This window comes from Pseudophryne corroboree, chromosome 6 (assembly GCF_028390025.1).
Source record: "Pseudophryne corroboree isolate aPseCor3 chromosome 6, aPseCor3.hap2, whole genome shotgun sequence".
NCBI classification, from domain to species: domain Eukaryota; kingdom Metazoa; phylum Chordata; class Amphibia; order Anura; family Myobatrachidae; genus Pseudophryne; species Pseudophryne corroboree.
Window position 1 is genome coordinate 197,748,712 of NC_086449.1, and position 14,866 is coordinate 197,763,577.

The window sequence follows — 14,866 nt, forward strand, 5'->3', positions numbered from 1 at the left end:
GACTTCCTCAGCAGACACGACCTACACCCGGGAGAGTGGGGACTTCATCCAGAAGTCTTCCTACTGTTGGTAAACCGTTGGGAAAGGCCACAGGTGGACATGATGGCGTCCCGCCTCAACAAAAAGCTAAAGAGATATTGCGCCAGGTCAAGGGACCCTCAGGCGATAGCTGTGGACGCTCTAGTGACACCGTGGGTGTACCAGTCGGTTTATGTGTTCCCTCCTCTGCCTCTCATACCAAAGGTACTGAGAATAATAAGAAGGCGAGGAGTAAGAACGATACTCGTGGTTCCGGATTGGCCAAGAAGGGCTTGGTACCCGGAACTTCAAGAAATGATATCAGAGGACTCATGGCCTCTACCGCTCAGACAGGATCTGCTGCAGCAGGGGCCCTGTCTGTTCCAAGACTTACCGCGGCTGCGTTTGACGGCATGGCGGTTGAATTCCGGATCCTAAAGGAAAAGGGCATTCCGGAGGAAGTCATTCCTACGCTGATAAAAGCCAGGAAAGAAGTAACCGCGAACCATTATCACCGTATTTGGCGAAAATATGTTGCGTGGTGTGAGGCCAGGAAGGCCCCAACAGAGGAATTTCAGCTGGGTCGCTTTCTACACTTCCTACAGTCGGGAGTGACTATGGGCCTAAAATTGGATTCCATTAAGGTCCAGATTTCGGCCCTGTCGATTTTCTTCCAGAAAGAACTGGCTTCACTGCCTGAAGTTCAGACTTTTGTAAAGGGAGTGCTTCATATTCAGCCCCCTTTTGTGCCTCCCGTGGCACCTTGGGATCTCAATGTGGTGTTGAGTTTCCTAAAATCACATTGGTTTGAACCACTTAAAACTGTGGATCTGAAATATCTCACGTGGAAAGTGGTCATGTTATTGGCCTTGGCTTCGGCCAGGCGTGTGTCAGAATTGGCGGCTTTGTCTTGTAAAAGCCCTTATCTGATTTTTCATATGGATAGGGCAGAATTGAGGACTCGTCCCCAGTTTCTCCCTAAGGTGGTATCTGCTTTTCACTTGAACCAACCTATTGTGGTGCCTGCGGCTACTAGGGACTTGGAGGATTCCAAGTTACTGGATGTAGTCAGGGCCTTGAAACTTTGTTTCCAGGACGGCTGGAGTCAGGAAGACTGACTCGCTTTTTGTCCTATATGCACCCAACAAGATAGGTGCTCCTGCTTCTAAGCAGACTATTGCTCGCTGGATTTGTAGCACAATTCAGCTAGCGCATTCTGCGGCTGGATTGCCGCATCCTAAATCAGTGAAAGCCCATTCCACGAGGAAAGTGGGCTCATCTTGGGCGGCTGCCCGAGGGGTCTCGGCTTTACAACTTTGCCGAGCTGCAACTTGGTCAGGGGCAAACACGTTTGCTAAATTCTACAAATTTGATACCCTGGCTGAGGAGGACCTTGAGTTCTCTCATTCGGTGCTGCAGAGTCATCCGCACTCACCCGCCCGTTTGGGAGCTTTGGTATAATCCCCATGGTCCTTACGGAGTCCCCAGCATCCACTAGGACGTTAGAGAAAATAAGATTTTACTCACCGGTAAATCTATTTCTCGTAGTCCGTAGTGGATGCTGGGCGCCCATCCCAAGTGCGGATTGTCTGCAATACTTGTATATAGTTATTGCCTAACTAAAGGGTTATTGTTGAGCCATCTGTTGAGAGGCTCAGTTATATTTCACACTGTTAACTGGGTATAGTATCACGAGTTATACAGTGTGATTGGTGTGGCTGGTATGAGTCTTACCCGGGATTCAAAATCCTTCCTTATTGTGTCAGCTCTTCCGGGCACAGTATCCTAACTGAGGTCTGGAGGAGGGGCATAGAGGGAGGAGCCAGTGCACACCAGATAGTACCAAATCTTTCTTATAGAGTGCCCAGTCTCCTGCGGAGCCCGTCTATTCCCCATGGTCCTTACGGAGTCCCCAGCATCCACTACGGACTACGAGAAATAGATTTACCGGTGAGTAAAATCTTATTATAACCACATGTAAATCAGCAACACCGATTGTCCACGCTCCCAAGATCCGGGTATGCCATATAAAAGAGATTCAAATGGACATAATAGTGCAATATGTTTCACACAAGTTTAATAGTAAAAACAAATATAAATGCCCGTACATTCATAAAGAATAAAACAGCTTACCTATATATATATAGTTAGTACAGAAAGTTGCACTCACAAATTTCTTTACCGCACTGGGGTGCATGATCCAGAGACTTTCCAATCCAGGCAAGGTCCCAATAAATATGTTTCTTTTAAAGAATGCACTCACCAGACTTGTCCATAATGAAAAAAGTGATCTTTAATCCAACCTCGCCCTGTAACGATGTGAGGTTGGATTAAAGATCACTTTTTTCATTATAGACAAGTCTGGTGAGTACATTCTTTAAAAGAAACATATATATATAGTTGATATATATAGTTGACATAAGTAAATCCTCCAAAAGAAACGGCATTGGTCCAAAACACATCTTCATTTGCATCCCTGACCATCTCCAAGTGCCGTTTCTTTTGGAGGATTTACATATCAATATATATATATTTCAATATATATATATTTCAATAGGAGACATTTGTACCAGGCCCCAAGGATCAGAGGGGCCCCAAGGATACGCAGCTTAGTGCCCGGAAGAGATGTAAACCATCTTGTCCAAGTAAGGCAGTGAGCTGTGGGCGGTGTGGGTGCGGTCTCAGAGTGACAGGAGCCTCTCACACACAGTGACTGTGTGGAACAAGTGTGCATCCACTCTTCTGAGTCCAGCTTTCTTGCAGGCATTTATGGGACATGGCAGAAGCTCCGCTGCCAGAACTCCTGTGCCCTGCGCTAGCCTCTTCCGGTGGAGTGTGAGCGGCGTATGGTACCTGCTATGCGGTGTGAGGATCTGGATTATAGGGAGTGCAGCGCAGGTGGGGCTTGGTGAGGAGATACAGGGCTTTGGGATGGGGTGGGGAAGTTGTGAATGCAGCATGGAGTAATTGAGAGAGACAGACTTTGGGGTGTATGGGAGGAAGGAAAGAGATAGACTGTGGCGTGTGTAGGGGAGGAAGCAGATAGATATATATATATATATATATATATATATATATATATATTTCTCTGACGTCCTAGTGGATGCTGGGACTTCCGTAAGGACCATGGGGAATAGCGGCTCCGCAGGAGACTGGGCACAAAAGTAAAAGCTTTAGACTAGCTGGTGTGCACTGGCTCCTCCCCCTATGACCCTCCTCCAAGCCTCAGTTAGATTTTTGTGCCCGAACGAGAAGGGTGCATGCTAGGTGGCTCTCCTGAGCTGCTTAGAAGTAAAAGTTTAAATAGGTTTTTTATTTTCAGTGAGTCCTGCTGGCAACAGGCTCACTGCATCGTGGGACTAAGGGGAGAAGAAGCGAACTCACCTGCGTGCAGAGTGGATTGGGCTTCTTGGCTACTGGACATTAGCTCCAGAGGGACGATCACAGGTTCAGCCTGGATGGGTCCCGGAGCCGCGCCGCCGGCCCCCTTACAGAGCCAGAAGAGCGAAGAGGTCCGGAGAAATCGGCGGCAGAAGACGTTCCTGTCTTCAAATAAGGTAGCGCACAGCACTGCAGCTGTGCGCCATTGCTCTCAGCACACTTCACACTCCGGTCACTGAGGGTGCAGGGCGCTGGGGGGGAGCGCCCTGAGACGCAATAAAACACTGTAAAAACCTTATATGGCTAAAGAAATGCATCACATATAGCTCCTGGGCTATATGGATGCATTTAACCCCTGCCAGTTTTCCTGAAAAAAGCGGGAGAAAAGGCCGCCGTGAAGGGGGCGGAGCCTTTCTCCTCAGCACACAAGCGCCATTTTCTTTCACAGCTCCGCTGGAAGGACGGCTCCCTGACTCTCCCCTGCAGTCCTGCACTACAGAAACAGGGTAAAACAGAGAGGGGGGGCACTATTGGCAGCTAATATATAAATACAGCAGCTATAACAGGGAGTAACACTTATATAAGGTTATCCCTGTATATATATAGCGCTCTGGTGTGTGCTGGCAAACTCTCCCTCTGTCTCCCCAAAGGGCTAGTGGGGTCCTGTCCTCTATCAGAGCATTCCCTGTGTGTGTGCTGGGTGTCGGTACGATTGTGTCGACATGTATGAGGAGGAAAATAATGTGGAAGCAGAGCAATTGCCTGTGTTAGTGATGTCACCCCCTAGGGAGTCGACACCTGACTGGATGGTCGTATTTAAAGAATTACGTGACAATGTCAGCACTTTGCAAAAAACTGTTGACGACATGAGACAGCCGGCAAATCAGTTAGTGCCTGTTCAGGCATCTCAGACACCGTCAGGGGCGCTAAAACGCCCGTTACCTCAGATGGTCGACACAGACCCAGACACGGATACTGAATCCAGTGTCGACGGTGAGGAGACAAACGTAATGTCCAGTAGGGCCACACGTTACATGATCACGGCAATGAAGGAGGCATTGAACATTTCTGACACTACAAGTACCACAAAAAAGGGTATTATGTGGGGTGTGAAAAAACTACCAGTAGTTTTTCCTGAATCAGAGGAATTAAATGAGGTGTGTGATAAAGCGTGGGTTTCCCCCGATAAAAAACTGCTGATTTCTAACAAATTATTGGCACTATACCCTTTCCCGCCAGAGGTTAGGGCACGTTGGGAAACACCCCCTAGGGTAGATAAGGCGCTCACACGCTTATCAAAACAAGTGGCGTTACCGTCTCCTGATACGGCCGCCCTCTAGGAACCAGCTGATAGAAGGCTGGAAAATATCCTAAAAGGTATATACACACATACTGGTGTTATACTGCGACCAGCAATCGCCTCAGCCTGGATGTGCAGTGCTGGAGTGGCTTGGTCGGATTCCCTGACTGAAAATATTGATACCCTGGATAGGGACAGTATTTTATTAACTATAGAGCATTTAAAGGATGCATTACTATATATGCGAGATGCACAGAGGGATATTTGCACCCTGGCATCAAGAGTGAGTGCGATGTCCATTTCTGCCAGAAGGGCGTTATGGACGCGACAGTGGTCAGGTGATGCAGATTCCAAACGACATATGGAAGTATTGCCGTATAAAGGGGAGGAGTTATTTGGGGTCGGTCTATCAGACCTGGTGGCCACGGCAACGGCTGGAAAGTCCACCTTTTTACCCCAGGTCACCTCTCAGCAGAAAAAGACACCGTCTTTTCAAACTCAGTCCTTTCGTTCCTATAAGAACAAGCGGGCAAAAGGCCACTCATTTCTGCCCCGGGGCAGAGGAAGGGGAAAAAGACTGCACCAGGCAGCCTCTTCCCAGGAGCAGAAGCCCTCCCCCGCTTCTGCCAAGTCTTCAGCATGACGCTGGGGCTTTACAAGCGGACTCAGGCACGGTGGGGGCCCGTCTCAAAAATTTCAACGCGCAGTGGGCTCACTCGCAAGTGGACCCCTTGATCCTGCAGGTAGTATCACAGGGGTACAAATTGGAATTCGAGACGTCTCCCCCTCGCCGATTCCTGAAGTCTGCTCTTCCAACGTCTCCCTCCGACAGGGAGGCAGTATTGGAAGCTATTCACAAGCTGTATTCCCAGCAGGTGATAATCAAGGTAGCCCTCCTACAACAGGGAAAGGGGTATTATTCCACGCTGTTTGTGGTACCGAAGCCGGACGGCTCGGTGAGACCAATTTTAAATCTAAAATCCTTGAACACTTACATAAAAAGGTTCAAATTCAAGATGGAATCACTCAGAGCAGTGATAGCGAACCTGGAAGAAGGGGACTATATGGTATCTCTGGACATCAAAGATGCTTATCTCCATGTCCCAATCTTCCCTTCTCACCAGGGGTACCTCAGGTTTGTGGTTCAAAACTGTCATTATCAGCTTCAGACGCTGCCGTTTGGATTGTCCACGGCACCCCGGGTCTTTACCAAGGTAATGGCCGAAATGATGATTCTTCTTCGAAGAAAAGGCGTCTTAATTATCCCTTACTTGGACGATCTCCTGATAAGGGCAAGATCCAGGAAACAGTTAGAGTTCGGAGTAGCACTGTCTCAGGTAGTGCTACGTCAGCACGGGTGGATTCTAAATATCCCAAAATCACAGCTGATTCCAACAACACGTCTACTGTTCCTGGGGATGATTCTGGACACAGTCCAGAAAAAGGTGTTTCTCCCGGAGGAGAAGGCCAGGGAGTTATCCGAGCTAGTCAGGAACCTCCTAAAACCAGGCCAAGTGTCAGTGCATCAATGCACGAGAGTCCTGGGAAAAATGGTGGCTTCTTACGAAGCAATTCCATTCGGAAGATTCCATGCAATTCTGGAACTAAGGGCCATTTACAATGCCCTAAGTCAAGCAAGGCCTCTGCTTCAGGGTCAGTCGGTATTGATCCAATCGGACAACATCACGGCAGTCGCCCACGTCAACAGACAGGGCGGCACAAGAAGCAGGAGGGCAATGGCAGAAGCTGCAAGGATTCTCCGCTGGGCGGAAAATCATGTGGTGGCACTGTCAGCAGTGTTCATTCCGGGAGTGGACAACTGGGAAGCAGACTTCCTCAGCAGACACGACCTCCACCTGGGGGAGTGGGGACTTCACCCAGAAGTCTTCCAAGTGATTGTAAACCGTTGGGAAAAACCAAAGGTGGACATGATGGCGTCCCGTCTCAACAAAAAACTGGACAGATATTGCGCCAGGTCAAGGGACCCTCAGGCAATAGCGGTGGACGCTCTGGTAACACCGTGGGTGTACCAGTCGGTGTATGTGTTCCCTCCTCTGCCGCTCATACCCAAAGTACTGAGAATCATAAGAAGGAGAGGAGTAAGAACTATACTCGTGGCTCCGGATTGGCCAAGAAGAACTTGGTACCCGGAACTGCAAGAGATGCTCACGTGGCCTCTACCTCTAAGAAAGGACCTGCTCCAGCAGGGACCTTGTCTGTTCCAAGACTTACCGCGGCTGCGTTTGACGGCATGGCGGTTGAACGCCGGATCCTGATGGAAAAAGGCATTCCAGATGAAGTCATCCCTACCCTGATCAAAGCCAGGAAGGATGTAACCGCGAAACATTATCACCGCATTTGGCGGAAATATGTTGCGTGGTGTGAGGCCAAGGAGGCCCCCACAGAGGAATTTCAACTGGGTCGTTTCCTGCATTTCCTGCAAGCAGGACTGTCTATGGGCCTAAAATTAGGATCCATTAAGGTTCAGATTTCGGCCCTGTCGATCTTCTTCCAGAAAGAACTGGCTTCAGTGCCTGAAGTTCAGACGTTTGTCAAGGGGGTACTGCATATACAGCCTCCTTTTGTGCCACCAGTGGCACCTTGGGATCTCAATGTAGTTTTAGGGTTCCTAAAATCACATTGGTTTGAACCACTCACCACTGTGGAATTAAGATATCTCACATGGAAGGTGGTCATGCTGTTAGCTCTGGCGTCAGCCAGGCGTGTCTCAGAATTGGCGGCTTTGTCATATAAAAGCCCTTACCTAATTTTTCATTCAGACAGGGCAGAATTGAGGACTCGTCCTCAATTTCTCCCTAAGGTGGTTTCAGCGTTTCACATGAACCAACCTATTGTGGTGCCTGCGGCTACTAGGGACTTGGAGGACTCCAAGTTGTTGGACGTAGTCAGGGCCCTGAAAATATATGTTTCCAGGACGGCTGGAGTCAGAAAATCTGACTCGCTGTTTATCCTGTATGCACCCAACAAGCTGGGTGCTCCTGCTTCTAAGCAGACGATTGCTCGTTGGATTTGTAGTACAATTCAGCTTGCACATTCTGTGGCAGGACTGCCACAGCCAAAATCTGTTAAAGCCCATTCCACAAGGAAAGTGGGCTCATCTTGGGCGGCTGCCCGAGGGGTCTCGGCTTTACAACTTTGCCGAGCAGCTACTTGGTCAGGGGCAAACACGTTTGCAAAATTTTACAAATTCGATACCCTGGCTGAGGAGGACCTGGAGTTCTCTCATTCGGTGCTGCAGAGTCATCCGCACTCTCGCGCCCGTTTGGGAGCTTTGGTATAATCCCATGGTCCTTACGGAAGTCCCAGCATCCACTAGGACGTCAGAGAAAATAAGAATTTACTTACCGATAATTCTATTTCTCGTAGTCCGTAGTGGATGCTGGGCGCCCATCCCAAGTGCGGATTGTCTGCAATACTTGTATATAGTTATTGTTACAAAAAAATCGGGTTGTTTATTGTTGTGAGCCATCTTTTCAGAGGCTCCTACGTTTATCATACTGTTAACTGGGTTCAGATCACAGGTTGTACGGTGTGATTGGTGTGGCTGGTATGAGTCTTACCCGGGATTCAAAATCCTTCCTTATTATGTACGCTCGTCCGGGCACAGTATCCTAACTGAGGCTTGGTGGAGGGTCATAGGGGGAGGAGCCAGTGCACACCAGCTAGTCTAAAGCTTTTACTTTTATGCCCAGTCTCCTGCGGAGCCGCTATTCCCCATGGTCCTTACGGAAGTCCCAGCATCCACTACGGACTACGAGAAATAGAATTATCGGTAAGTAAATTCTTATTATATATATAAATGTATATGTGTGTGTGTATGTAAATATATATATATATATATATATATATTTATTTATTACGTTTCTTATATAGTGCAGCAAATTTAGAATTCAGTGTATGTATATATATATATATGCCCTGACGAAAATGCTGCTGCATTGAAATGTTGGCTGAAAGTGGCTGTCGTGTGTTTTATTCCTGAGAGCTGCTGTTGAAACTTGTTTATTTATACTATGTATACAGTATATAAGATCTAAGGGGGCTCCAGAGGTATAACTGTACTAGGCCCCAAGATTTCCGTTGCCGACCCTGGTTGCAATAACCTCTCTATACTAGGCCCCAAGATTTCCGTTGCCGACCCTGGTTGCAATAACCTCTCTATCTGTCACTACGTCCATGCTGCCTCTCTATCTGTCCCTATGTCCCTGCTGCCTCTCTATCTGTCCCTATGTCCCTGCTGCCTTTCTATCTGTCCCTACGTCCCTGCTGCCTCTCTATCTAACCCTGCTGCCTCTATCTGTCCCTATGTCCCTGCATTCTCTCTCTGTCCCTGCTGCCTATCTCTGTCCATATGTCTTTGCCGGCACTCTCTCTCTCTTTGTCCCTGCTGCCACTCTCTCTGTTTCTATGTTCCTGTTGCCTCTGTTTGTTCCTACATCTCTGCTGCCTCTCACTTTGTCCCAACTGTATCTCACCAAATCCCTGCTGACCCTCTATCTGTCTCTATGTCCCTGCTGCGTTTCTGTCTGTCCCTACAGTCCTGCTGCCTCTCTGTTTCTATGTCCCTGCATCCTCTTCCTGCCCCTATCTCCCTTCTGCCTCTCTCTTAGTTTCTATGCCCCTGCTGCCTCTTTCTGCCCCTAAGTCCCTGCTGCCTATCTATGTCCCTATGTGTTTGCCGGCAATCTCTCTCTCTCTGTGTCCCTGCCACCACTCTCTCTGTCTCTATGTCTCTGCTGCCATTCTCTCTCTGGAGAACTGAGTTGAGGGCCCTTAAAAATATTGCTATGGGACCCACAAAGTTCTAATCATGCCCCTGCCTCTATATAAATATGGGGCTGATTCAGAGGTGGACACTAATGGCACCTCTGCAGAATTATGCAAAAGCTACATGAGGTGTATTAAGTAAAAAAAGTAACCCAGGATTCTGTGATGCGCTGCTGCATCTGAAGGGGCAGCACGGGATTATCTGCATGCACATAGGACATCTAATAACTTTGAGGTTACTCAGGATGTTGCGGGATAAGATCTGCACGTGTGCAGTGCGGTGCCTGCTCTTGTGCAGATTATTAAACATCAGAGATTTATGTAAATCTCAGAATCAGGCTCTCTATGTGTAACCAATATCTCCCCCTGTTAGCTAATAACACTGTTCTGTAACATTACTTTTTTTTATATCTTTGGCCTAATCTGAGGCATGCCAGTTCAGGAACTCCAATGGCACACCGTGTCCTACTGGCATTATAACATGGAGGTGCGATAGAAAACCTGAGATTTGGGCACTACCATAAGTGCCCGATATGTGCTCAGCTGGGCAAGGGAGAGATGTAACAAATCTTCTAAAGAGTTTGCTGTCCATAGCAATTAATGAGCTTCTAAGCTATCATTTATCAAATATATTCTATAAAATGATAGCTAGAACCTGGTTGGTTGCTATGGGCATTGTATGGTGGTCACTGGGATGGTCCTTGTATTGAATATCTCTCACTGGAATGGTAGACAGAGGCATTTGTGATTTTTTTTTTTTGCTTTTACAACGCAAGGAAAAATGTGAGACCAGTGGGTGTTTAACAATGGATGAGACCCCAGTCAGAATGATCTTTTTTATAGTGATTTTTTACCAAGTCGGTGCTAATCTTTGGAAATCCCAGCTGTTGGATTAAGTAGTAATAATCATTTAATGTGTCTACTTGTCACCCTGGTGTGCTGACTCTGCCTACCAGTACAATGCCTCACCTACTGGTGTGATCACCCACTGTGACACCATCTTTTATGCTGAGGTCACTACATGAGGCCACTTTTCATATTTTTCCAAGGCCACTTTAAGTTCCCAATCCGCCCTTGTCTGGCACAGAAGAAACGTGAATGATAAATCAAAGTAAATATACCAGGAGGGTATTGATATGCCATTAAAAAGTTATCGGAAGATGGAAACCCTTTTTAACATTATCTTATACTGTGAATTTCTTACCCTGTTTCCAAGACAAATACATTGTCAATTATTAAGTTAACTTGTTAATTAAGTGAAAGGGAAATATGATATTTTCCGGGAGATGTATCAAGCTGTGGAGAGAGATAAAGTTGGGTATTTTCCTAAAGCAAATGATGCTTCTAACTACAGGTATAATTTCATGTACTGTGCTGGATAAGTGACAGAAGATGATTGGGTACTTTGGACATTTCCACTTTCTCTGTCTCGAAGTCTTGATTCATCTCCCCAAAAGTGCTGTATATAAAATATGTCTAGCTGCTATACAGCAGGTCAAAAGCACCAGCAGGACAGTAGTGTAACAGTCATATCAGTAATAATTTGCGGACCCTGTGAAATTAGCATGCAATAAAGAACGGAGACTCAGTCAATGAATACATAAAACATGTTTAGTTTATGCTAAAATATAAAAAAAATATTATGAAGAATACTTAACAAATAATATTTGCGAGACATCTCAGAAAACAGTCAGTTTTGGAGGCTGCCCACAAATATTAAACAGCCCCTGAATGTATGTATTGGGGGCTACAATAGATATTGAATATATCTGCTGCATTCCTCCTATTGTGATTGCAAAGCAGCCACCAAAAGTTTTTACGGCAGTTGGTAAACTGCGAAACTCACCAAGCTCCAGAATGCGAAGCATTTCTGAGCTTGGCCCGGCAGCTAATGCCATTTCTAAATGGCGTTTGTATCCCATGGGCTACATTATGCAATTCTTCCCAGAAGAAGGATCCTTGGGATCCCTCTGGATTACTGTCTGCTCTCACATACACAGTCTGACGAATGCACATGTGAAGTAGCGCAGCCGGGGTCTAAACCCAGAAGTAAAGTGATTGCATTAGCCATTATTTTACTTCTTATACATTGCAGGGACGGGCATTAGATTGATACTCATTATGGCATAAAAGCTATACCTGTGGACTCACAAAGAGTCACCCTTCAGCACTCAGGAGAGGAAAACCCCCCTTGGGGAGAAACCTCTGGGGAACCATGGCCTCAGGATTGCCCTTCCCTCTGGGCATTAAGAGGTGTACTATATGGGGATCAGTATGATATCCCTGCGAACGGGATCCTATTGGTCGTAATAATGATGCCAAGATCCCAGTGCAAACAAGGCCGACAGGGGTGAGTAAGAGGTGAAATCTTCTCTCCCCACCCCCTTAACCCTCCCCTGTCCCCATCCTAACACTGATCTCCCCCTTTGTGCCTAGCTCTAAAGGACCCCATACACTAACGCGACATGTCACAGGCGATCACCCCGGCAGCCTCCCAGGGGGCAGGATCGCCCAAGATACATCGTATGCGGTCCTTTTGCATCCGATGTATCTTGGGCGATCCCAGCCATGCCTGCGAGGTCAGACATGATTGAATGTGCAGCACATTCAATCTGGAGGATCCGATCCGATGCTCACAGGAACATGCATCGGATCGGAAACCCCTCCAAAATGCCCGATTTCACCCGATATATCGGGCCGAATGCCGGAAATCGGATGAAATCGGGCATTATCAACCTAGTGTATGGGGCCTTAACCCTCCCGCGGAGGTGCCTAATCCTAACCTCGTTACCCACTGCCTAACCCACCCTCCCCGCAGCCTAACATTAACCTCTCCCCACCTGCAGCCTAAATCTAACCCCCCTGGGAGCTATGGCTAATAGGAAGGGTAGAATACTTACCTATACCTGCCTATACTTTCCAAAGGTCAACTGCTGTGTATACTAAGAGGAAAAGATGAACTAACATTGTTAGTGAATGAAAAAGCAGAGAGACAAACTGCAAACAGTGGTGTGGTTGTATAGAGAGACAAATCTCTCTATGTAAATATGTTACACTAACTATTGAGGACATGGAAAATGCCTAAAATAAGGACAATTAACCCAAAGGGCCAGTTTAGGCTGCCGGAAAGTGCAGCTGTTGTAAGACAAACTTGCACCTAATTAAATTGACCGCTTAGTTGTTAAATGTAATAAAATAGTAAACTATAATGGTGTAATTGTGAGCCTGATTCAGTTGTGGTTGTTAAAGCGATCGTTGCTGCAATCTTTTGCCGTTCGCAATTGCATCGCAGTCCACCCTGAGTGAGTCTGAGCAGTCGTAGGCTGAGCAAGTCTCCTAGACACAGAGGGCTCTCCAGCATCAACACAGGTCACAATGGGTAATTTATACACGTGCACGGACAGGTGTTTGAACAGAAATGACACGCCTGTGTACAGTTAGCCGCCCCCCGTTACCACCCTAAATGCCGACTTCCTGTCAGTCACTTTGCAATGGGATCCTCTATATGAGTTAATATATCTGCCCCCAGTTCATTGATAAAAAGATCACCCAGTTCATTATCTCTAGAGGAGTGGCTCTTCCAGTTTTGACATTAGGGGAAAAGGACAGAGAAAAATAGGTTCCCCACTACTATTGTCGGCATTATGTGCATAAGTGGCACTACTACTGTGCGCATCATGTGTATAAGAGGGATTACTACTGTTGACATTATACATATAAGGGGCACTACTGTGGTCATAATGTGTATAAGCAGTACTACTACTGTGGGCATTTTTTGTATTGTGCATTACAACTGTGGACATTATGTGTATAGGGGGCACTACTACTGTGGGCATTATATGTATATAAGGGGGCACTATTACTGTGGGGATTATGCATATATGGGGCTCTACTACTGTGGACATTAGGCGTATAAGCAGCACTACTACTGTGGGCATTTTTTGCAAGGGGCATTACTACGGTGGGCATTATGTGTATAATGGGCACTACTGTGTAGCATAACGTGACTAGGGGGTGCTACTGGGTGATGGAATGTGAATAAGGGACACTACTATGTGGTGTACTATGAATCAGCGGCACTACATGTGGTGTAATGTAAATAAGATTGTGATTTTGTGACATAATTTGAATTGGGAGTACTATTGTGTGGTGACGCCCCTTCTTTGTGAGACCACACTGCTTTTTTCAGCCACCTAGCTGTCACTTTATGGGAGGGCTCAAATTTATAATTTTCAGGGTGCGCCAAACACCTTAGCACTGCCCCTGCCCCCACACCATCTGTATGTACACATTATGTGTAAGGGGCACTACTACTGTGGGCATTATGTGTTTAAAGGGCACTACTACTGTGGGCATTATATGTAAGGGGCACTACTACTGTGGGCATTATGTGTATAAGGGGCACTACTGTGGTCATTATGTATAAGGGGCACTACTATGGGCATTGTGTATAAAGCATTATGTAGAAAGGGCACTACTGTGTGGCATTAGGTGTACAAGGGCCACTACTACTGTGATCATTGTGTATAGGGGCACTACTACTGTGGGCAATATGTGTATAGGGGCACTACTATTGTGTGCATAATGTGTATAGGGGCACTACTACTGTGGGGATTATGTATATAAGGGGCACTGCTACTGTGGACATTTTGCATATAAGCGGCACGACTACTGAGGGCATTACGTGTATAAGTGGCACTACTACTAAGTGCATCATGTGTATAAGGGGCATTACTACTGTCTACATTATGCATATATGGGGCACTACTGTGGGCATAATGTTTATAAGCAGCACTACTACTGTGGGCATTTTTTGTAAGGATCATTACTACTGTGGGCATTATGTGTATAATGGGCACTACTGTGAAGCATAATCTGACTAGGGGTCGCTACTGTGTGATGTACTGTGAATAAGGGATACTACTACATGGCGTACTATGTGTCAAGCACTATGTGCGGTGTAATGTGAATAAGATTGTGCTTTTGTGTGGTATAATTTTAATTGGGAGTACTATTGTGTGGCCACGCCCCTTCTTTATGAGACCACACCCCTTTTCAGGCAGCTTGCTGTCACTTTACAAAGTATTGGAGGGCTCAAATTTATAGTTTGCAAGGGCGTGCCGAACACCCTAGCACCGCCGCTGCCCCCACACCATTTTTTATGTCCTATACTGAGCAGCCTGCATTTGCCTGTTTTGTATTGTATGCTCTCTCCCACCATAGTCTGTTTTGTACTGTGCTCCCAATACCGCCAACCACTTACCTCCTGCATGTTATCCTCCAGTCCTTGCTGCCACTGCGACCCCTCCCGTCGTCTTCACCCGACACTCTGCAAATCTCTTTGCCAGAACATTGCCAGATGATGATCTTCAAAAAAAA

General features: G+C 46.7%; 1 protein-coding gene and 1 long non-coding RNA gene across 9 annotated transcripts in view; one reads left to right on the forward strand and one right to left on the reverse strand.

Moving 5' to 3' along the window:
- MEGF11 (multiple EGF like domains 11) overlaps window positions 1-14,866 on the forward strand; it is a 664,806-nt gene that overhangs the window by 608,577 nt on the left and 41,363 nt on the right. The window lies entirely within an intron of this gene.
- LOC134931833 (uncharacterized) overlaps window positions 1-14,866 on the reverse strand; it is a 215,047-nt gene that overhangs the window by 187,332 nt on the left and 12,849 nt on the right. For both annotated transcript variants that reach the window (XR_010179181.1, XR_010179180.1), the window contains exon 2: window positions 14,751-14,854. This is a non-coding gene — a long non-coding RNA (uncharacterized LOC134931833). The remainder of the gene's footprint in view (window positions 1-14,750; window positions 14,855-14,866) is intronic.